The sequence below is a fragment of the Dama dama genome, chromosome 20, assembly GCF_033118175.1.
Source record: "Dama dama isolate Ldn47 chromosome 20, ASM3311817v1, whole genome shotgun sequence".
Lineage (NCBI taxonomy): Eukaryota > Metazoa > Chordata > Mammalia > Artiodactyla > Cervidae > Dama > Dama dama.
This window is the reverse complement of record NC_083700.1, coordinates 103,553,617-103,578,439: the sequence shown is the minus strand read 5'-3', so window position 1 is coordinate 103,578,439 and position 24,823 is coordinate 103,553,617. Positions and strand designations below refer to the sequence as shown.

At 43.6% G+C, this 24,823-nt stretch overlaps 1 protein-coding gene and 1 non-coding gene across 10 annotated transcripts in view; one reads left to right on the top strand and one right to left on the bottom strand.

The window, feature by feature from the left end:
* MACF1 (microtubule actin crosslinking factor 1) overlaps positions 1-24,823 on the top strand; it is a 333,835-nt gene that overhangs the window by 18,696 nt on the left and 290,316 nt on the right. The gene's annotated exons all lie outside the window — the stretch shown is intronic.
* On the bottom strand, positions 9,829-10,015 carry LOC133041897 (U2 spliceosomal RNA). Its single transcript, XR_009689444.1, has one exon. It is a non-coding gene; the product is annotated as a U2 spliceosomal RNA (small nuclear RNA).

Sequence of the window (24,823 nt, the reverse complement as noted above, 5' to 3'; positions counted from 1 at the left end):
GGAAAAGTTGCTTAACCTCTGAGCTTTGCATTTTTCATCTGTTAAAATGGGGATGATAATACTAACTCCTTGGGATTCATAAGAATATAAATGAGCTATTGATACATATTAAGCCATTAATATTTAGTAAAACCTTTATATATTATATATAGTACTTTGTATTTTACAAAGGGCCTCATATTCATTACCTTATTTGATCTCCATAATATCCTATAAGGAAAGTATTATACACGTGGGCAAATTTAGTAATACAGACTTAAATTATTGTCCAGTAGTCAGAGGATCCTGGCAGCTCAGATGGTAAAGAATCTGCCTGCAATGCAGGAGACCCAGGTTCGATCCCTGGGTCAAGAAGATCCTCCGGAGAAGGGAATGGCTACCCACTCCAGTTTTCTTGCCTGGAGAATTCCATGAACAGAGGAATCTGGCAGATTGCAGTCAGTGGGGTCACAAAGAGTCGGACATAACTAAGTGACTTTGACTTTGAGTGAGAGGATCCAGGCTTCTAGATGAAAGTTTCATGCTGTATTACAGAAGGAAATTTAAAAATCAGAGCAGTGACTTGGTTGAAGTGAGTTAACTGTGAAAATACTTTAGTCATTACTATCATTGTTAATGTCATTATTGTTATCAGTTTTTAGCCCCTGAACTACTGTCTCACACCTTATGTGGCCTGCATTTATTTCCAGATCTCTGAGCTGTGAAGGATTTCTTTTTCCCTCATTATAGGAGAGGTTTCGTGGTATATAAATCACTGAAACAATGTAGTGCAAAGTGGTAAAGTTTTGTTAACACGGTGGTTGGAAAATACAAGCTTAGGATTTGGTATTGTTTATCTAAGTGACATACTGAAGCAATCTCTTAGTTAAATGTACACTTGGTCTTTGAGTTCCTTTTTAGGACATAGCCCATGAACTGGAGTGGATAGCTTCTAGACAGAACAATAGAGTAATTGCTGCTTCTGGTCATGGACGCTGTTAATTCAGAAAGTGAGTCAGGTCCGTCTGCTGGGAAATCACAGGGTTTGGCCACACTCATGCTGTTGAAATCATGAATGTGTGCATGTGCTAACAGTGCTTATGAGAGCTGCTGCCTGCTCGCGTACTGTCTTGGACTTGCTTGGCAAGTGACATCATCCATGCCAGGGAAATGCATCCGCTGAGGCCTTTTGTCCTGGTACTTTTCAGTGCCAATTTCAGGTTTTCAGGATCATCGTATAGAGAGTACTTCGGAGTGCACATCTGGGAACAGGATCAAAGTCACAAGTGAACAATTATGGTTGTACAGTGAGTTGGTAGTGTTTTCTCAATGATCCTAAAAACACCCAGGCACCCCTTCTACTAAATAAGGTTGGCACTTGCAGCTTCTGACAATTATATGTTGAGCCACGTTGTGACCAGGTGTGTGGAGTGCTAAAGCTCCTGCCTTTGCTCCTCGTGGTTTTGGTTGGAGTTTAAGCCTCTGTTCTCTTGCTTCTGTCAGGGGCATTTACTAATTTAATTTACAGGCCTGGAGGAGCTCTTTCAGACCCATTGGCTTGGTTTGTTTGCAGTATCTAAGAATGTTTATCCTAACTTTTTTGCTACTTCTAGAAAAATACTTTTTCTTCCAGAACTTCTCAGTTCCTGGAATAAATTACACTGAATTTCTGAGTCTGTCTCCAGTTTTTTTGGCCTTCCATAATTTGACTTGTTCTGCACAACTAATTCTATCCACTGTGATTGCTCTGTGCTTCATTTGGGCAGATCTCAGTAATCATTCCCTCAGGTCCTCATACCTGTCCCTGTGCCTTCATGTTCTCTCTTCCTGGAATGCCTGCTCCCTTTCTCTTTGATTCTTCACATCTTATTTCTCCTTATTAGCGCTAAGCACAAGGCCTGTGTCCTCCATGTGGCTTTCTCCCATTTCTCTATCAGAAATTGATCTCTCCCTTCACTGGTCTCCTGGAATGTCTACCTCATAATTAGTCTGTTAACCATATACTGTTTTGTATTATTCTTGCATTGCTTCATGTCTATTTGAACTGTTTCCCTAATGAGATTTTAGATTCTTACAGAGTAGGGACTTTTCCGACTTCTTTTGCATGTGGTCCATTGGCAGGGAATTTCTCTCAAGAGAAAGGGCAATCTTGGCAGCACTTTCAAGTCATATTTCAAGATATTTTTCTTTTCATATTGTAAAAGTTGTATGTGCTTAATGCAGAAAACGATTAAAAAAAACACAAGGCGGTATGTAAAGCTTTGGGTTATATGCCTTCTGTGTATGTGTGGAGAGTGTGGAAAGGCAGGCCTACCTGCAGATAGACGTGCTCTAGCTGGAGAGAATGCGACTCTCAAGAATAGGCCCTTCTTAGCAGCCTGGGATCTGATACTCTTAGCTTGCTTCTGGCTCCATAAATTTTATGTCAGATTGTGAGTCTGCTTTTGTGGGGCCCAAACATTTATTTTTCTTTCACTGTTCAGCACTGCTTTCTTCTGCAGGACTATGTGTCAGTCATCAGGATGCGCCAGTTATCAGGGTTGATTTGGGCTGTTGCCTAGGACAAGTTAATTAATTGGTCAGTCAGCATCTTTCCTTTGGGCAAGCGCTTTGCCAGCTGTACTGTTGGGTTGCTTCTTACCATAGCAAATTTCTCTCATCATTTTTATTCAGAAAGGTAAACAGTTCCTTTGTGTGGGTAAAAGAACAAGCTTGCTTGAAGTGTCTGTTGAAGTTCAGATGGTTTCAACCTGTGGGAGCATGTTGGATTGAGATATATAGGAAGGGGTTTTTTTGGCCATGTTTTTCAGTGGGTCTTCAACAGTGAGTAAGCTCACTTTTGTACACTGCATTCTATTAGCAGCTATAAGCAGATACTCTGTTGGAGAGTGTGTTAATTGGAAGATGGGGGCATTTAGTGTTGAAAAATAACATTAAGATTAGGGGTCGAGGGAAAGAAGGTCCTGAATGTTCATACGGAGAGCCCGAGTTTTATGCAATGGACAGGATTAGTGTAGTGACTGTGTAAATGATGAATGAGAGTGGAAATTAATTCTCTAGGACGTCACTGTTGCAATTGAGTCAGGAGGTTAGATTAAGGGATATTAAAGAGGGAGAGGCCTGTTTGAGAGACATTCTGGGCAGGGCTTCCCAGGTGGCATTGATGAAAGAGACGTGGGTTCCATCCCTGGGTTGGGAAGATCCCCTGGAGAAGGGCATGGCAACCCACTTTTGTATTCTTGCCTGGAGAATCACCATGGACAGAGGAGCCTGGTGGGCTACAGTCCATAGGGTCGCAAAGAAACCGACATGACTCAAGTGACTTAGCATGTATAGGGACCTAAGTTTAGATACTGTACTAACATTGCTAACGCTTCTAGAAGATTTTGTCTTGAAAAGAATTAATTAACACTCATTCCAGGGCTATTCCAAAGCAAATCTTTTTTCTTGTTTAAAAATCTTCTTCTAAAGATTTTATTCCATCTGAACTTGTTAGATAGGGCTGTGTGTTTGAACCTAAGGCTCAAGATTGGGTTTTTTGGTCTTTACCTCTCATTTAAATTAGCAATGCTGAGTGCCCCAGACACTTATTCTTCCCGTCCTCTGACAACCTTCATTGTATGCTTCCAGGAACACCTGCTGAGAATTGCATAAGAAATCCTCTTAAATCCCTTCTAAAATCTTCCATTATATCTTAAAGTGCTAATCTCCCAGAGTGTCAGGGGGTTGTCTGGAGGATCCATTCATTCATTTAACTAGTGTTTATTTATTGGCCACATCGTGTGGCATGTGGGATCTTAGTTCCCCAACTAGGGATCGAACCCACGCCCTGCAGTGGAAGCGCAGAGTCTTAACCTCTGGCCCACTAGGGAAGTTCCAGTAATCATTTACTGAATATCTACTCCGAACCAGGCAGTAGGCGAAGTGCTGAAGGAACAAAGATAATGTCCTTGCATCTCTTTGACCTTACAGTTTAACAGGGAAGACACTTTGGTAGACTGACAATGACCTTCCATTGCAGGGAGTGCTAGTGAACAGATGAGGCTAGCGCCATGGTAGTGAAAAGGAGTACCCACGACAGCCAGAGTGGGGAAGGACCAGGGAAGCCATCCAGGAGGAAATGACTGACTTGCCACCTAGAGAATTCAGAACTCTGGGCAGAAAGTTCAGGTGAAGGGCTTTCTGGGCAGCATGAACCGGGGGAGGGATAGAGAGCCTTAGGAGAGGAAACACGGGATCTTTGTAAGGGTGGAGTGGAGGATGTGAGGGGAGGAGAAATGAGATGAGGTAGGAAAAGTGGGCAGGGCTGGAATGTTGACTGACTGTATCATACTGCAGAGAATTTAGACCTCACCCTACAGGCTTTGGGGAGCCATTGAACGATCTTAGGCAAGGAAGACTAGGATTGGATTTACACTTTATTTTTTTATTTTTATTTTTTTCATTTATTTTTATTATTTGGAGGCTAATTACTTTACAATATTGTAGTGGTTTTTGCCATACATTGACATGAATCAGCCATGGGTATACATGTGGTCCCCATCCCGATCTCCCCTCCCCTCTCCCTCCTGGATTTACAAGTTAGAAATACCCCTGCTCTAGCCGCATTGTGACAGAGGACTGGAGAGGGGGAAGGCTGGTGACAGACCAGTTAGGCAGCTGTTAGAGTAATTTACGAGTGATCAGAGTTTAAACTAAGGTGTGGACATAGCAATGTCAAGTGGACAAATCAAGAGATGTTAAGGGGTAAAATCCATGGGTTTTGTTGACTAATTGGATGTGGTGTGAGAGAGGAGAACCTAGGATGACTTGCAGGTTTCTGCGTGGGTGGGTGGTGTCATTAATTAAAATTGGGAGTCTAAGAGGAGGAAGGTTATCTGCAGGGACTGGTGGCAGTGCTGGCGCAGGCGATGCTACTGAGTTCTGCTTTGGTTGAGTTGAAGTTAGGGTTTCTGGGGGGTGCTGGCAGAGGTGCCCTGCTGGAGGGCATCTATAGGATATGGAGCTCAGGAGAGCTCTAGATAGGAGTGGACAGACCAGGAGATTGCTGAGCGAGTGTGTGTACCCTGAGAGACAAAAACCCTGGGGAACTCCAAGGAGAGGGTGGTTCAGGGACCAGAGGAAGAGGATCCTGTGAAGGAAATTGTCCACCAAAAGCGAGTGCCCAGAGATGTAGGACGAAGAGGGGAGACCTGAGTTCAAGAAGGAAGTGGTGTCACACTGTGTCAGATTATTTAGAGGTCAAGCAAGATAAGAACTTCTCTGTTAGAAAGGTCACCTTTTCCTGGAGCATTTTCAATGGCAGTATAGAAAGTATATTCCAGAAAGCAGTGGGCTGGGGAGTGAATGAGAAGTAGGTTTTGAAACCTAGACTTTGATGAAGCAGAGAGGAGGAAGGCCCAGACTAGTTAGAGGAGGATGTAGGGTGGAGGGCATTTTGCTTGTTAATTGTAACACAGAATTAAGCATTAACACAGAATTAAGTTTACGTGTTGTTTGGGAAGAGTCAGCAGAGGAAAGAATAAAATTCAAGGACAAGAGAGAATAACTGATGAAAGCATGAGATCCGGAGTCAAACGAGGAATGTGTCTGATGAGAGAGAGAGAGGGAGAAGGCAAGGATGCAGGTGGTTGAGCTGGTTGATTAGAGGCCAGGGAATTTCTCCTGATGGATTCTCTTCTCTCTGGAATTAGGGGGTGAAGTTATCTGCTGAGAGTAGGGGTTGTGCGTCTGTGTATGTGTGCACACGCTTGCTCAGGTGTGCTCATTCTCTTCCCTCTAACCCCAGAACCACTCAACAACCTGAGTCTAGACACTGAGAAAGCAGACAGGTGGATTGATCCAGTATCCAAGTTTTCCAGTGTAGGTTTGATGGAAGAATAAAGGGTCCTTACAGAACGGGGGTGGGGGGTGGGGAGTGAGGGATGGGGGGCTTCCTTGGTAGCTCAGCTGGTAAAGAATCCACTTGCAATGCAGGAGACCCTGGTTCGATTCCTAGTTTGGGAAGATCCCCTGGAGAAGGGATAGGTTACCCACTCCAGTGTTCTTGGGCTTCCCTGGTGGCTCAGATGGTAAAGAATCTGCTTGCAATGCGGGAGACCTGGGTTCTGTCCCTGGGTAGGAAAAATCCCCTTTAGGAGGACATGGCGACCCACTCCAGTATTCTTGCCTGGAGAATCCCATGGACAGAGGAGCTTGGCAGACTACAGTCTATGGGGTTGCAAAGGCTTGGAGACGACTGAGCAACTAAGCACATATGCAGAGAATCAGGGGTCTTTCTAAGAAAATGTAACATCTGCTTGGTTATCGATTGTATTATTTTCTGACTTTTATTTTGTGCCCCTAGAAGAATTTTAAACTCTTTCAGGGCAGGAACTTTATGTAACTTGTATATTCTTTTGTATCATTTAGTAAAGTACAGGGCAGAAAATGATTTTTTCTCTATTTGTTGACTTAATCTGACTTTTGCATTTAGGAGCATCTTGAGTCTTGACAAGGAGAGAGGCTTTTCTTCCCTGTGGTCTTAAATCCTTGTCTCACTGTCTGTTGTGGGAGTCCTCATGAGCTAGTCTCATTTACTCTCCCCAGGGCAGTTGAGCTCAGGAACATTGGTGCTTTCCGTGAAGACTGCAGGGTTAGTATTTCATATTCTGTTTGGACCAGGCTTGTGAAGTCCGGGTTCTTTGCAAGACTAAACAGAGTGGCTATTGTGGAGGACGCAGCCTCCTTTTTGTTGATTTTGGCAGGCAGGCAGCGGACGTGATGGATTTGTCCTCATGACTCAGAACCTCCCCTGCCTTACCTTAGCAGGTTCAATATAATCAAAGTGAAGCCGCTCAGTCATGTCTCACTCTTTGTGACCACATGGACTGTAGCCTGCCAGGCTCCTCTGTCCATGGGATTTTCCAGGCAAGAATACTGGAGTGGGTTGCCATTTCCTTCTCCAGGGGATCTTCCCAACACAGGGATCAAACCCGGGTCTCCTGCATTGCAGGCAGACTCTTTACGTCTGAACCACCAGGGAAGGTTAATATATAATCACCAGGGAAGGTCAGTATAATCACTATTTTTCAAATCATGATCATGTCCTTCAGAGTTTATCTGACCTTTTATAAAGAGTATTAGTTACCCTTTCCTTTGTCCTCTGCTTGCTTGGGTTTTTTACCTTTAGTGTAGAGGGTATTTCCTGGTGTATTAGGTCCCCTTCAGAATTGACTTAGGTCTTCCCCCGGTGATGTTCTCTGAGTTGGTTGCTAACTGGTCTGTTCCCCGCGGTGTGACTTGTTTTCTGTTGTTTGTTTTGTGAATTTGGACTCTATATTGGGTAAACTTGATGTGAGTCATCCCTGGGAGTGGAAGGTGTGTCTCCACTAATTTGGAGAATCTTTCATCTCCTCTCAGTCCCAGGTTTGGCTGATCCAGTACAGTTTCTAAGTCCTGCAGGAGGTATGTGTGTGTCTGCTTATTTGTTCCTTGCTTCTCCTTTCACAAAGTGCAGTGGATACACTCCAGGGGATGCCGCTTTACATGTATGATCACCCTGGGCTAGCCTTGTCATCACCATCAGCCAAAAAATGCCTCTGTTCAAAGCCTCTTTGAATGTAGTACCGTATCTACTACTGAATTAGTGGAGTTCATAAACCCTCTATCTGCCCCCCGGGAATGAAAGTATACAGTAGATGTTACAAATGACAGACAATAAAGAAAGTATAAGCAGTTGAACACATAATAGATGGTTACTCCTTTTTTAGCTATCATTTTTCCAGTAGAAATTCTCCTAAAAAGAGACCTAGTCCAGAGGGAGAGGGGTTTGACAGAGTCATGCTTATCTTCTGTTCCAAGCAGAGTGACGGGGAGGTGCTGCCCATGGCCCTTTGGAGTCAGGCAGTTTGTCTCAGTGCCCTTCCCAGAACCTTATTTCCACGTTCCCTCTCCATACAGCCAGGTCAGGGTCCTAACTGGGCCCCCTGCCCTCTGTGACCTGTGGCTGGAGTGGTAGGCAGGAGACCATCTGGAACACTTGGGTTCCCTGTACAATGGTAACATGAGGAAATTCATCCCAGGCCTACTGCAGATACTCATGTCCACACAGATTCCAGCAATGAGCCATGGGGTTGCTGTTGGATTGGAAAGAAACTGGTCTGGCCTGGTCTGGGCACCTCTGGGCGTAGGAGTGTAGGACCCATCCCAGCCTCTGCTGGTTAGTTTCCCAAAAGGAGAATGGACCCAACTAGTTCAGGCGGGGTGCTTTGAGATCCTCTCCTCTCCCAGAGGACTGATTCATTGTTTTTATTGTTGTTATTTTTAATCAGTATCATAATTCATGTAGTGCTGCCTTTATTAGGAAGAATGGGTGTCTGTGAGGGGCTGGAATTTCCCTCCACCTGCCTGTGGGAGGGAAAGCTTTAGAGGGAGCATTAGATTCCCATCGCCCAGGCCTCCTCTCTGGCATCATCCTGTGGGCGGCTCCTGGGGTGAGGCAGTGGAGGCCCTGGCATGAATATGCCACTGAGAAGGGATAAGAGGCAGTAGCCACTGTAGCTGTGGGCACAGGTGGTATGTTAGTAAGTGTAGATGGGTATGGGGGCACTGCTCGGGGGCTAACAAGGCAGCCTGTCATCTCAGTTGCTGTTGTTAGCTGCTTCTCTTTGCCTTTGTCTAAAAGCAGAGCCAAACCCTCTGCATTCTTTCCTCTTCCACCTCCTCCTCTTGATTACATCTCACTTTCGGACTTGTAAAGATGTATAATGCCTTCAGCAGATAGCCTTGTGATAATATGGAAATTTGAATAAATAAAAGCTCCAGAGATTAGAAAGCTGAGTGGGGATTTGATTAGTGGTTTAAGTATAACAAATGTTTTTCTTGCAACTCATCATATACCAAAACTGCCTTCTAGCATTTCTTATGTTTTTTTTTTTTGTTAGTTAACTTTTTGTGTATATTTGTTTGAACTTCCCAACCTAATTAAGATCTTGTTCAGGGTGTTAGTTAAGTCGCTCAGTCGTGTCCAAGTCATTGCGACCCCGTGGACTGTAGCCCGCCAAGCTCCTCCGTCCATGGGATTCTCCAGGCAAAAATGCTGGAGTGGGTTGCCATTTCCTTCTTGTTCAGGGTGTAGGTTGTATCAAATGAGATGCATGTGATGTACCGATACTTGAAAAAACTGAACCACTTTGCAAATGTTGGTGGTGGTTATGTTTCTTTGTTCTTCCAACAACTTACAGCACCTGAAATGGGTTTTTCCATACGATTGTCCCACAGACATCTCAAACTTGATATGTCCAATTTGGGCATCATTGTCCCCTTCCCTGCTCCCAGACCTACTTCACTTGCTGGGTCACCCATCCAGGTGTCCAAGCCAGGAATCTGGCTTCATGCAGGTGTCCTCCCTCTCCTGTGTCCTGCCCAAGTGACCAGTCTTTCAGCAAGTCCCATGGATTCCGTCTCCTGTGACTCTCTCCACCTCTCATCTCCTCCAGCTCCACTGCTAATATGAGTTCAGAGCCTTCTCTTACCAGTACTGCTGTGATTGCTCTTTACTCCGACTTTGCTCTTACTTCAAACTCCTACCTGAAAAAAACTTTCCAAAAGTGTAAAACTATTCACATCGGGTGGTATGTTAGTAAGAGAAGATAGTGTGGCCGGTTTTTTTTATTTGTCTCTCTGTCGGGTGGTAAAGGAAAACAAAGCTCTGAAAAACCATCCCTACGTGTTTCTCAAAGGGTGCCTGTGCAGTTACACACAAGCTGTAGTGAAAAACGAGAAACAGAAAGACCAAAGGCAGCAGTCCTAGTTCTCCATGGCAGACCAACTCAAGTCTACTTTTCTGCACCACTCTTTTTCCCCCCGAGGGCGTGCACCGTTCCTGGAGGTACTGCAATATCAGGTCAGAGCTAGGAGTGAATGGAGCGATCTCCTATTCCAACTCTCTGCTCCAAAAATCCATTTAATATATTGTCCTCGGATAGAGGGCGTATCAGATATTAAACTGGTAAGTGTGGGCAGTTTTAAGGAAGCTAATAAAGGCAGAAAATATTTGTTGCTGTTATTAGCTGCTTCCTCTTGTTTACATATTTGTCTAAAAGCAGAGCTGAAGTTCCTGCATGTTTTTGTTTATTAACTCTTGTATTCCTAGCACCCAGAAGAGTGTCTGGTGTATGCTGTTATGTCAGTAAGTTGTGTCCAATTCTTTGCAACCCCTAGGACTCCCACCAGGTGCCTCTGTCCATGGGATTCTCCAGGCAAGAATACTGGAGTAGGTTGCCATTTTCCTTCTTCAAGGGATCTTCCTGATCCAGGGATCGAACCTGCATCTCCTGCATTGGCAGGCGGGTTCTTTACCATTGAGTAAGGTACTCAATAAATATTTGTCAAATGAATGAACTGGAAATGATCAGCTGAGCTCACTCTTGTTCCTTGGAAGGAAATGAAATGAGGAATGGAAAAGTGTTAGTAACTTGCCCAAGGTCATGTAACTAACTGGTGCTCGAGCCAGATCTCACCAGGCGAGTGGTGATTTTTCTTTCTTTCTTTTTTTTTAATGAAACCATGCCTAAACACAGTTCCTTCATGTGATTTGGTACAGATGCACTTTATCGGCTTAACTGTGTATCCCTGTGAGCAGGGGTGGGGAGAGGAAACCAACACATATTAAGCCCTAACTGAATGCGAGGTGCTTAGCTCGTTTAATCGTCGCAAGCAGCAGCCTGTGACAGCCCCATGGTGTTGGTGGGTATCACAGGTGAGGAGGCCGGAGCTGGAGGAGCCTAAATAAGTTCCCTGCTGGTCACATGCTGGTAAGCAGCTGAACTAGGTGTTTGTCCTCAGGCCTGGTGAACTCCACTGGGCAGGCGCCCCTCTTACCTTAAATTTTGATTTTGTCATCTGAGTTGCTTTAAAGCAACTTAAGATTTTCAAGTCAGACTGCTCTTGAAAATGGTCTGATTTGAACTGCTCCAATAGAGTTGCAGTATTGTTTATTGTTGTTGTTGTTCAGTCGTTACGTTGTGTCTGACTCTGCAACCCCATGGACTGCAGCACACCAGGTTCTCCAGTCCTTTGCCATCTCCCAGAGTTTGCTCAGATTCATGTCCATTGAATGGGTGATGCTATTTACCCATATCATTCTCTGCCACCCCCTTCTCCTTTTGCCCTCAATCTTTCATAGCATCAGGGTCTTTTCCAGTGAATTGGCTCTGTGCATAAAGTGGCCAAAGTATTGGAGCTTCAGCATCAGCCTTTCAATTGAATATTCAGGATTATTTCAGTTTAGTTCGGTTCAGTTGCTCAGTCATGTCTGACTCTTTGCAATCCCTTGGACTGCAGCACGCCAGGCTTCCCTGTCCATCACCAACTCCTGGAGCTTGCTCAAACTGATGTCCATCGAGTTGGTGATGCCATCCAACCATCTCATCCTCTGTCGTCCCCTTCTCCTCCTGCTTTCAATCTTTCCTAGCATCAGGATCTTTTCCAATGAGTCAATTCTTCGCATCAGGTGGCCAAAGTACTGGAGTTTCAGCTTCAGCATCAGTCCTTCCAATGAGTATTCAGAATTGTTTACCATAAGCCAACCCCATGGAATAGAGGGAGGGATCGTGGTGACAGAGAGGGGTCTGTGAAGCTCTTGAGTCAGTAAAACAATCCCATGCTCTGGGTAATGCTATCCCTCCATTCAGTTACATCACACAGAACTGAATTTCCAACTTGTTTTCTAACCTGGGCACCCAGGACCACTATAGAAAGGCTCAGGCCAGTGCAGCCCTTCTGAATGTGTTTGGTAGTGTGCATAAGCACTAAGAGTTCAAACAAAGACAATACCTAAAATGTAGGACAAGTAGAGCAGGAGAGAGGACCGAGCCTGATTGAAGCCAGCTGTTTCTGTAGTTAGTAGGCAGACCGTAATTACCTGTGTTGCTCAGAGACCTAAACTAGAGTGGGGGTGGGGAGCGGTCACACCCATTATCCCTGGAGAAGTGATGGGAGCAAAGAATGCTTAGTTTCCAGTTACCCCAGGAGCTTTCACTCACCTTTCAGAGTCACTTGTGGACTTTGAGGGGGCACCCAGATCAGCCAAGCATAAGGTTAACATTGTTTTTGTTAGAAATCCCCTTAGATTCCCCAGCCATTCATTTTGAACTCTCTATTAGCTTCCTCTCTGTAGCTTTGTGTAGCCTGCCTTAGAAAAGGGAGTGGGGCCCAGGAGGGGAGAGGAAGGAGCAGGGAAGGTGGCAGAGAAACAAAGACTTAATTAGGAGGTTTCTCTGTCTTTTGGGAGTTAAAGTCCTTTTCATTAGCTGATTGCTGAGCTGGGAATGGAGACCCAGGAGGAGGAAGAATTGTAATGGAAGCAGAATAGTTAGACACTCTGTGATCCAGGACTAGCAGCGTCCATAGCTCCTGGGATCTTGTTAGAAATGCACAGAGTTAGACTCCGCCCCAGAGACTTCCCTGGTGGCTCAGACCGTAAAGCGTCTGCCTACAATGCGGGAGCCCCGGGTTCAATCCCTGGGTCGGGAAAATCTCCTGGAGAAGGAAATGGCAACCCACTCCAGTATTCTTGCCTGGAAAATCCCATGGACGGAGGAGCCTGGTAGGCTACAGTCAGTCCATGGGGTCACAAAGAGTCGGACACGACTGAGTGACTTCACTTTTAGGCTCCACCCCAGACCTGCTAAATCAGTTTTTATTTTATCGAGATTCCCAGGTGATTCCATGCAAAGTTTGAACAACACCAAGTTGGTAATAAACAAAGCACTTTATTTTACAGTGTAAGGGATTTTGGAGTCTGATAGATCTGGGATTGAGACCTGGTTTGGCCATTGAATAGCTGTGTGACCTTGGATGAATTCTTTAATTTCTCTGTGTCTCAGCTTCCTATCTGCAGAATAAGGGAACTCTACTTCATCGGGCTGCTGGGGAGAATAAATGAAATACTGATTCTTTCTCCAGTTGATGTGTCTTAGATTTAATGAAATTTAGTAATGTCTGTATCAAATACTGAGCCTGGTACAGAGTAAAAAATAAATGTTATTGCTAATAACTGAATTAGGCAAATTTAGGAACAAGGAGCCTATTTCTCATTTCTCTCTATCTCTCAATGAGTGCATTTGTCTGCAGTTTAATAAAACTACAGTCAGTATGTGTATCCTCTTTGATGTTTTACTTAGCATTATTTAATAATGGAGCAGAAGCAGTTAACAAATATAAAACTTATTAATATTCCAGGCACAAAAATTTATGTGTATCTTTATTCATTCAGTCATTAGAGTAACCATGTGAGATAGGATCTCCATTTTCAGATGAGGAAACCAAACAGAGAGGTCAAGTGACTTGCCCAAATCACACAGTTGGTAAATTGCAGAGCCAAGATTTGAACTGAGGTAGTCAGTTTCTAGCATCTGTGCTCTCTGTTTTCATGTATTACTGTTATCCTCAAACTTATGGGATGTAATGGAAATCAGGAGACTTGGGTTGGGTACCTAATTCTGATACTAACTTATTTGTGGCTCTGGTCAAGTCAATTTACTTCTTTGGGCCAATTTCCTTAGGTAAAAATGGGAGAATTAAATGGAATTTATAAAGTCTCTTTATTAATTCACTCAGCATCCAGTGCTTGAAATTAATAAAAGATTGTTAATTGGTTCAAAAGTACTTGCTCAAGCAGGTTGGTTTAGTTAAAAACAAGGGATTGGAATCTTGGCTCAGCCACTTTCTGGCTGTATGATGTTGGGTAACTTACTTAACCTTTCTAAACATTGATTTCCTCACTAGTAATGGGGAGATGGTTCATACCATGCAGGGATTTATGAAATTTGAATAAGATAATGTGTATTAGCACCTAATATCCATCAGGCACACAGTGGATACCCAATGTACAAGAGTTCTCTTTCCTTCTTTCTTTACATCCAGGGATGGTTAAGGAAGCAGATAAACTAGGTTCAAAAGGAGTAAGAATCTATATTGGTCCTAGTGTCTTTTTCCCATAGTGGTATTTTCATTTTTGGGGAAAAAAAGTGTATATATAGCCAGGTCCTGTCATTTTTAAGTAATCCACCTTTGATTTTAAATTAAAATTTGCTTAAAAAATACAGTTTATGAGCAGTTATTGTTGTTTAGTCACTAAGTCATGTCTGACTCTCTTGCGACCCCATGGACCGTAGCCCACTAGACTCCTCTGTCCATGGTATTTCCCAGGCAAGAATACTGGAGTGAGTTGCCATTTCCTTCTCCAGGGGATCTTCCCCAGCCGGGGATCTAACCCATGTCTCCTGCATTGGCAGGTGGATTCTTTACCACTGAGCCACCAGGGAAGCCCCGTTAAAGTAGGATAAATGCCAATTTAAAAAAAGGGGTGTATTGCTTTCCTGGGGCTGCCATAGCTAAGTACCACAAACTCAATGGCTTAACGCATTATTTACCAGAGATGTATTAATACATCCTTTGTTACCCAAACATTATTGGCCAGAGATGTTTCAGTATTCACTTACATAACAAATTGCTGGCCACCCGCATTAGTTTTCTGCAAAAATTCCCCAGTCAATAATGTGTTAAACAACAAAAATTTGTTGTCTTGCAGTTCTGGAAGCTAGATATCCAAAATCAGGGTGTCAGCAGGATTGACTTCTTCTGAGGCCCGTGAGGGAGAATCTGTTCCAGGCCTTTTGCCCAGCTTCTGGTAGTCTCAGGCATTCCTTGACTTGCAGATGGCCTGTCTCTATGTGCTTTTACATCGTTCGTGTGTGTCTGTCTTTTTTATAAGAAAACTAGTCTTATATTGGGTTAGGGTTCACCCTGAGGATCTCATCTTAACTTGATTATTTGTAAACCCCATATTTCCAAGTCACATTCACAGGTGCTGTGAGTTAGGACTTAAACATCTTTTGGGGAACACAATTCAAACTGTTTGTTCAGCTGCTTCTAACCTGGAGAGAAGAGCATGTGTGAAATTAACTTCTGCTTGTCTCTGAGAATTTATTACTAACATTTTTTTTTAACTTTATAAATGTACATACATATATCTCCTCCCTCTTGGACCTCCCCCCACCCCACCCCACCTAATTCATCACAGAGCGCTGAGCTGAGCTTCCTGTGCTTTACAGAAGGTTCCCACTAGCTATCTCTTTTATATATGGTAGTGTATATATACATCAATTTGAAGGAGTGTTTCAGAGTCACATGATCATGCCGAGCTGATGTTCGTCTGCAGGTACTGGAACAGGTTCCGACTGAACTGTTTGGTTACTGCCCATCTTTGTGCCAGATAATGGTTTGAAATCCTCCTCTACCTCTCAAAATCAATAGGAAGTTTTCATGTGAGCAGAACAGTGATTCTCCTACTTAAAAGTTTTTTCCCCAGCTTCTCAGGGCCACCTGCTCCCTGTGGCTCCCAGCCTCTTCCTCCATCTTGAAAGTCAGCCATGTTGAGTCTTTCACTGTCCTCCCACCATCTTCCCTCTCTTCACTACAATTCTTTTGGTAGGGACACAGGAAGAACCCAGGGTCACCCCCTGTCCTGCTAGTTCTGCACCTTGCTTTTGGCATCATTTAGGAAAGAGAGGGGAAATGGATCTGATACATAGCATCGTAGGATATGTCTTTTTTTTAATGAACTGAATGGATTAATAATAATAGCTCCCATTAGTTGAATTTTTACTGTGTGCCAGGGACTGTGTTAAGCACTTTTTAATATACACTAGCCCGTTTAATTCTCATATCAACCTCATGAAGTAGATATCATTATTATCATCATTTTACAGAGGAGAAAGTATAGGCACTTGTAGCTCAGTTGGTAAAGAATCTGCCTGCAGTGCAGGAGATCCGGGTTTGATTCCTGGGTTGGGAAGATCCCCTGGAGAAGGAAATGGCAACCCACTCCAGTATTCTTGCCTGAAGAATCCCATGGACAAAGGAGCCTGGCAGGCTATAGTTCATGGGGTCGCAGGAGTTGGACACGACATAGCGACTAAACCACCACCACAGAGGAGAAAAGTGATACTCAAGCCAGTGAAATAACTTGCCCAAGGTCACATCTAGAAATATAACTCTGTGGGACAACAGAACTCCTGCTCTTAACCACCATATTATACTTTCCCTTCATTTCCTTGAATAGAACTGCCCGAGTCTCCTCCTTTTCTCTAAAAACTCCTAGTTCTGGAAGTACACTGACTGAAGGGTCGCGGAAGTGACCTTTATGTGCATTTTTTGGAGTTCTTATTGTTCGTGAGTGGGAAAGGGAGTGCGACTTGTGACTTCAGTTGGCACTTCTTACTTAGTGGTTTCAGTCTTGCCCAGGGGCCCTAGTCAGGTGTGGGACATTGTGAGTTACTTTAAAACAAAAAATACTGTTCTAGAACTGAAGAGGAAAACACACAGGCTTCCTATGCTTGTCTAACTCTCATTATGATTACAAAATTATACATGCTTATTGTAAATTTAAGCAGTACAAATTAAAAGGTGAGAGTTTCCAAGTCTTTCTCTGGTCCCACTGGTCAGGGTAAATGGTCTTTTAAGTTTAGTTTGTATTCTTTCAGCTTTCTCCTTGCCAGGCTTACTGGTTTGTTTTTTTTTTTTTTTTTTTTAATTAAGGGATAGTTGATTTATAGTGTTGTGTTAGTTCCTGGTATACAAAACAGTGATTTAGTTATTTATATGTATACATACATATATATTCTTTTTTATATTGTTTTCCATTATGGTCTGTTGTAGGATATTGAATACAGTTCCCTGTGCTATAGAATAGGACCTTGTTGTTTACCTGTTTTATTTATGGTAGTTTGTATCTGGGCTTCCCTGGTAGCTCAGATGGTAAAAAATCCGCCTGCAATGTGGGAAACCTGGGTTTGATTCCTGGGTTGGGAAGATCCCCTGGAGGAGGGCATGGCAACCCACTGCAGCATTCTTGCCTGGAGAATCCCATGGACAGAGGAGCCTGGTGGGCTACAGTCCATGGGGTCAAAAAGAGTCGGACACGACTGAGCGACTTCAGTTCACTTCAATCACCAACTCCTGATTTATCCCTCTCCCACTCTGCTTTCCCCTTTGGTAACCATAAGTTTGTACTCTCTGTCTGTGAGTCTGTTCCTGTTTAGTAAGTAAATTTATTTGTATTATATTCTAGATTCCACATTTAAGTAATATTGTATGGTATTTGTCTTTCTCTTTCTGACTTCACTTAGAATGGTAATCTCTAGGTCAATCCACATTGCCACAATGACATGATTTCATTCTCTTTTATTGCCAGGCTTACTCTGGGCTTCTGTGGTGGCTCAGATCTACCTACCAATGCAGGAGTTGTGAATTTGATCCCTGGGTGGGGAAGATCCCTGGGAGAAGGAAATGGCAACCCACTCCAGTATTCTTGCCTGGGAAATCTCTGTTTGTCTCAGGACAAAGGAGCTTGGTGGGTTACAGTCCATAGTGTGGCAAAAGAGTAGGACACGACTTAGCGACTAACCCAAAAAATTAAAAAAGCAAACTTACTTTGGAATTGCCCCTCTCCCTCCTTTACTCCTTCATGTTGGTCATATCTCCTCTTGTCCCAAGGCCTGATCTATTTTATTTATTTACTAAAGGTGACATTTACCTATGTGCCCTCTAGAAAGCAGTCTTTCACTGGGAAGGGCTTTGTAGGAGAGACAGGCTGTAGATTATATGTCAGTTTAGCATAAGGCCAAAATTTCTTAGTAGAAGACACAGTCTGTCCACATTTCGGCTCCAGACTGTGATTCTTGTTTTAGACCCCGTCACCCTTTGCTGTACTCACGCGCCCCTGCATGTAGTTTACTCACACTCCAGATCGTTTCTAGTTCATTTGTCTTGCTTGCATTATTGCCTCTGTCTGCAGAGTCCTCCTAAATCTATCCTCTTGAAAAACTTATCCTTCCTGACTCATTCCAGATCTTATGTTCTTATTGATGACTTTTTGAGTTCTTTTGAGTGAGTGAATTAGCCACTCTCTTTTCTCTGCTTTAATGTTCCATGCACACATATGTTATTTATTTTTATCATAGCATTTATTTTTAATGCAAATGCTTTAGTGTATTTTTGTTATGTTTATTAAGTAAATAAAAACCCATTATGATTTTTGCTTTGTGTAGACAACATTCATGTATTTATGTGGACCATTTTTAAAGTCTTTATTGAATTTGTTACAGTATTGCTTCTGTTTTATGTTTTGTTTTTTGGGTGCCAGGCACATGGGATCTTATAAGGCTCCCTGACCAGGGACTGAACTCACACCCCTTGCATTGGAAGGCAGAGTCTTAACTTCTGAACTGCCAGGGGAGTCTCAAGACAATGTTCGTCTGGATTTACCAAATATTTATCTGTTTTTAAAAGTTGCTTTTCCTTTCTCCTAGCATGTCCGGTCTTCCATTTGGGATACTTTTCCTTCTGCTTGAAAAAGTCCCTGTACTGATACTCTGTAGTGTGGCCTGCTGGGTAATGCGGCCTCTTTGTTTGTATTTGCCTCTTATCCATTTTTGTTGCCATTTGCCCGGCTTACTTTGGGGCTTTCATTTGGTATTTAGGACTTGTGCCTCTGCTAGAGCCATCCCCTTTTCTATCAGGTCTGTCCCCACCTCTTGAAATCCTACTTGAGAGCTCAGCTTGAGTCCTACCTTTCCCCAGTACTCCTTTGCAAACCATACTAACCTGTGCTAACTCATTCGACTTCTGAACTCATAGCATTAATTTCTATCATTCATTGGCCAGTTGACCATGTCATGTTGTATGTCTTCACTTGTATTTTATCATTTGGTATTTAACTTCCTATGGATTTGCCCAATTAGATTGTGCTTCTGGAGCTCACAGATTATGATTTATTCTTTCTCCTATCTGTCATTTTGTCTGGCTCAGTGCCCTGCATTCAGAAGGTATTCACCAAATGTCAGTGTGATTGGATTTTCTTAGTACTTCACACTCTATTTAAGATCAGGTGCTCAAAGCCAGAACCCCAGGGAGCATTCAACTGATGACATCATCTTGGCTGACTATCACGAGGGGCGTGTGCTACTGAGGAGTGTCAGCAGATGAAACACTCGTGCAACAGGTTATGCTTCCTCCTCTAATGAATGGGATTCAGACTCCAGGTTGGGGAAAAGATAGTAAGTGTAGGAGGAGGGCTGATAAGGGGATGGAAGGGAGGATGCTACGTTGTTAGATATGAGAGTATGACTTTATTAAACATGTAACTAGAAGGATGGCGTAATGCAGAGAGACGCTCCTTGGAACCAGGAGGCAGATCAAGTAAACCAGCTTCTCTGGTACAAACCAGTTATTAATTGCCATTCATTTTCTTTGCCATAAACCTGTGCCATGCAGCTACTTGCTTTCTCATTAGAATGAGTCTGGGGAAAAGGCTTAGTTTAGAGTTAGGAAATCCAAGGGAGGTGCAGGATAGCCAGAATGGTCCCAGGGGTGGGGATGTGCCTTTCATTTGTTTTCCCAGCCACAGGCCTGAGGGGTTGCCAGGATCTCCTTGAGTCTGCTTATGGGGATTTCTGCTAGAGTAGTAGGAAACCTTTTATTTCTACCCCTACTACTTCCTTTTTTGTCCATCTTTCTTTCTTCCTTCCTTCCTTCACAGATGCTCTCCTACCACACACAGACTAGATTGGTCATCAGACTCATCTCTGAGGCCCACATATTGCAGTGAACAGTGCTGCTACGTGCCCAAGCCTCGAATGTAATCCGTCTATTCTCCACTCCTCTGCCCTCCCCAACGGATAGGAAGGTAGAGAAAAGGAAATAGAGTATGATAGTTTAAACCCTTCTGTGGTGTAGAGGGCAGAATGTTTTGATTGCTTGATTTAGGCACCTGAGGGTCTCCTAATCAGAGAATCTGTTGTTTTGCTGATAGAAAAGCCTCACTTCATTCTTCATTTTTTTTTCTGTGAGTAATGTGGACCTAGAAAAAGTCTTGTGCTGAGGGTTTGGTACTTGCCCCTGAGAGGGAAAAGGTCACTCTCGGACTTGATTTTATTTCCATCAGTGGTTTGTCATTATCAGAAGATGAAAATTAATGGTGCTTTGAACAGAGTATAGAGTATAACAGAGTATAAATATAGCTAAGACCCTAATACATTTAAAATGATGGGGCTTTAGTTTTAAAAACACATTTTTAAAGTACATGTTTTAGGCTAGATGTCTTGCTACTTTTTGTGGAATGATTTAGCTGCAGACTAATCTGGAGGGAGTAACAATACTAAATGACTTTTTTTTTTTTTTTTAGAGTATAATTGCTTTACAGTGTTGTCAGTTTCTGCTGTACAACAGAATGAATCAGCTTTATATATACATATATCCCCTCGAAACGACTTTTAAATCATCAAACATTGTGATGTTTTACTGAGACTGCTTCAGTGGGGAGAGTTTTTGTCCACAGGAATAATGTGGGTTTCCTTTCTCTCCCTTCAGATAAAACCTCCTGTGTGTCCCATTCTCTGGCCATGGGAGTGATGGACAGTGGGGAAAAGTTAGTACACTCATTTCACTGCTCAGGTGGTTTCCTGGGTGCGGTTCTGCAGGGCTTCCTCTGAGAGCTGACTCGAGTTTTCTCCCATTGTGGTAGTGTTCTTGTTTTTACATGCCATGTCAGTTTACAGCCTTGGCATTTGGGGCAGCATCATTTGGAGGTGTCAAGTCGGGAATGATGAAAGTAAAAATATTTTCAGAGGTTCCTTGAGAGAAAGGTTCCTTTCACTGGACACACCAGTTCTCCCTAGATGCTATGCCTGGAGAACTGAAGCATCCTAAGCATATATTCTTCCTTTTTGATGTCACTGGTTCTTCTGAATAACAGTTACATGTTTGTCTTTCTGTGTCCCACGAGACTGTGCATCCTGAGAACTGAGACTGCATCTCATCCATCTTTTTGTCCCCAAAGTTTAGCACAGCGCCCAGCTCGAAGTTAGTGTTTATAAATGTATGTTAAGTTGAATAATGGAGGGAAGCTTTAAATGCACTGGATGTCAGCAGACATGCTGGCATATTGAGTTGGGAGACATTAGTAGAAAATGGAGATAGGAGAGAGAGAGATAAAGGAGTTTTTGTGGACACGATACAGGGAATTTTAGTTGCCTAAGAATTACTTGAGAAACAGTTGTTTTGCAGTCTTCCTTCATGTGAGAAAGCGTTTAAAAGTTGAATGTTAGTTCCATCTGACTAGCTAATGACCTTGGATAAGGCTTCCAATCACTGACCTTCTTTGTAGCAGGGACTAAAGATACATGCTTGTCCCTCTCAAATGGAAAAGGGGGGTGGTCAGGATTAGATTTGTGGGTGGGAAAGAAGGCATTGAGACCCTGCTAACCAGCATTGTGGAAACATAAAGCTGTTATTAGAATGATTGCTGTTTGCAAACAAGAAGTCTCAGCCTCTTCTCTGGTTTGTGTCCCACACCCAGCCACAACCTCAGATTGGGTGGATGCAGACTTTAAATATTGGGGTCACCTGTACCTAAAATGTCCCTTGTGGTTTCTCTGAGTATTGTGCAAGCATTCCTTTTTGGCTCTTTCCTACATGAGGAAAAAGTGGGAAGTTTGTGGAGTTGTGCTTTTGGTTGGCATTAGGGCAGTGGTCCCTAGCCTTTTTGGCACTAGGTACCAATTTTGTGGAAGACAATTTTTCCACATAACCAGGGGTGGGGGGATGGTTTTGGGATGATACAAGTACGTTACATTTATTGTGTGCTTTATTTCTAATCTTACGCTGCTGCTGATCTGACAGGTCTGAGTCCCAGAGGTTGGGGACCCCTGCATTAGGGCATGAGGGGCTTTCATTTTTCCCCTTTTATCTGGTAACTATCTAAACTAGTAAAGAGCTATAAGCAAATAGTCCTGGCTTGGAAGCTCTTCCCTCAGTAGTGATGGAAGCCTGAGAGGAACTCGGCTTTCATAACTCCCTGCGTTGAAGAAGGGGACAGTCATTTCCCTGACATGGCTGGGATTCTGGTCAGCTGATTTCCTGTCTGTATAGGGATGTGATTCCTCCCCCTTCCTTCGGGAAGAAATGGATATTTTTTCATTTCCTGTTCGATAGCATATTTTCTGAGTACTGGGAGACACTTGCTGGCTATAAATCAGTTGGGTCTTGGGGGTGGGAAGGAAGCTGCTTTTGTTTGCAGCAGAACAACTTCAATTTGCGAGAGAGACCTGTATGGGAACCGCAGCTTTCTTGTGCCCCTGGGAGAGACACAGGACCTAGAGGGATTGTTTTGAATCCTTTCCTGGGCTGTGTCTGCTTGACCTGTGGTGGTAGAGCCCCTTCGCCCACTGAAGGCGAGAAAAGCTTGGGCCCTCACGGGGCCTGCATGCTGTGGATTCCGCTCTGGCCACGTTCTCTGGTCAGCCCTTTTGGTGCCTAAACACTGCCAGGGAGCAACTGTTAGTCCCCGGTGGAAGTGACACCATTCTTGGAATGGAACCTGGCAGGATGCCCCCCTGAGCCCTGACGGAGTGACACAGGCTGGGACTGCAATCGGGCTGTCCAGATTTCCTGCCCTCACGAACAAGCCCCGCGGCTTCCTCTCCAGTGGCGTGGGGGCCCGCTGTTAGCGAGCGGTGCCGCCTGTGGCCCGCACAGCAGTTTCCGAACCTGCCCGTGCAGACCCGCCTGCTCCTCGTGGTTCTGGAGCGAGAGCAGAAGGCAGAAAAGGGAGGAGTGGGGAGGAAGTCAGGATCCCCTTTGCTTCTTGAGGAGTTTTTCTTAGAGTTTGGGGTAACCTGGAGTTTAATTTTGTGATACACTAACTTTTGCATTTTTTTTTTCTTGACCTTGGAGAAGTCCTTAAAAGTTCCTACAAAATAGAACGTTGCTTGATGGGTTATGAGGAATGTAATTTTTGAGTTTTGTGTGTAACACAGCTTTTCCTAGTTTGCTAGGGTTTACATGACTAGGTAATTGGTGTGTTTCAAGTTCTTGAAGGTCGTCAGAGGAAGAACAGCCTTAGAAGTGGAATTAGTGTGCCTGCCTTGACTTTGAACACTAAATTCTTCCTTTACCTTTGTCCCTTCTCCTGCTCCAGGGGCTTTCTGGTTTGTGGCTATTTTATAGTATCAGATAAATCTCCCCTCTAGGGTGGAGAGCAGCATTTTACAGTGGAAATGGTGTAAATGTTGGAATCCTGGTTCTGGTACTTAACAAGCTCTGTAACCTTGGCCAGTCACTTAACTGCTATGTGTGATTTTTCTAAGTCCTCATTTGCAAAATGTTAGTGATAATAACTATCTTGTACTGTTTCTGTAACGGTTAAATGAATTAATATATAGAAAGCATGCTGCTTGATGCATAGTGGGTAAGTAATTGTAGTTTCTCTTTATTAATAAAGAGTCTTGTAAAATGTGATTTTTAATGTGGTAAAATATGCATAAAATTTACCATTTTAACTATTTTATGTGTACAGTTCAGTGGCGTTAAGTACATTCACACTGCTGTGTTACCATTACCACTGTCCATCTCCAGAACTTCTTAAACTTATATTTCATACCCATTAAACAATAATTCCCATTCTCCCCTCCCCCAGCTCCTGGCAACTACCATTCTGTTTTCTGTTTCTGTTAAATTTGACAGTTCTAGGTACTTTGTTTAAGTAGACTCCTACAATATCTATACTTTTGCAATTGGCTTATTTCACTTAGTATAATGTCTTTAAAGTTTATCCATATTGTAGTATGTGTCTTAATTTTATTCCTTTTTAAGGCTGAATAGTATTTCTTTGTATGTACCACATTTTGTTTATTCATTCTTCCATTGATGGACGCTTAGGTTGCTAAAATATGATTAGTTTCAGTAGCAGTATTTTTGAATTGATTCCTTATCTAGAGCTCTCAAAGCTGCGAGGAAGAGGATGAAGTGAGGGACAAGACCGTTGTGTGTCGACTTCATCTGGTTGCAGGACCTGTTTTGATAGGAGTCTAACAAATGATGGAGCCCATTCTGATGGGAGTGCATATAGAGGGTCCAGGCCTGGCAGAACTCTAGTGGGGAAAGGATTAGACTCTTCTCCAGGGCTGGACTGCTTAACAGTAGCGTAGCTTATCAACCGTGCCTTTCCTTCCGCCCTCTTCTGCTGTTACTGTGAATGGGACTCTTGCTGTTGTGACGTATCTGGACTTTTAGTTTGTTTTACACAGGTCAGGGCCTGAGGGGGAATTGTACAGCTGTACACGGAATAGCCAGTTGTGTGCCAGCCTGGGTTGTAGGATTTGTAAGCTATGCACATGCATACGTACGCATATATCCTATCATTGGCAGTTGATACAGTATAGAAGATGTGTGCTTTCCTCTGGCTTCCCTCAGCCCAGCCCACCACCGTGGTGTGTGGATTGGTAACAGGGGGTCCCGGGATGATGGAAGAGGTCTCCAAGGGGATTAAAGCACTAAGAACCTTAGCAGGATGGTCTTGACAGCTTAGATAGGCTCTTGCAGTTTCTTCCAGAATTCTGCAGAGAGTGCTCTGCAGCTCTGACTTCTGTGTCCCATCTTCAGGCCTGAGTCAGACCTGGAAGAGCCCACATGCTTGGGCTTCTGCATCCTGCACTTACGTTGGACAGAGAAGTGGAGGGCGAGAAGGAGAGGCAGCCACTCTAAACTCTGGATCCCTCTGTGTGCACTCTCCTGGTTGTCTGAAGGGGCTAAAGGGTGGTTTGTACGGATTCCACCCGAGTCCCCTCTGCGCTTAAGGGGACTGCAGTGTCATTGGGGTTTTTTTGCCCCATTGTGTCAAGGATACAGGGACACACCCCCTCAGTGCACTCCTCCACCCAGTTGGTCTACCCGAATATTTCCTGTTCCTTACCTTCATTGTCTGTCTTCTAGTTATCTTTCTAAAGCTATTCAGGATGAT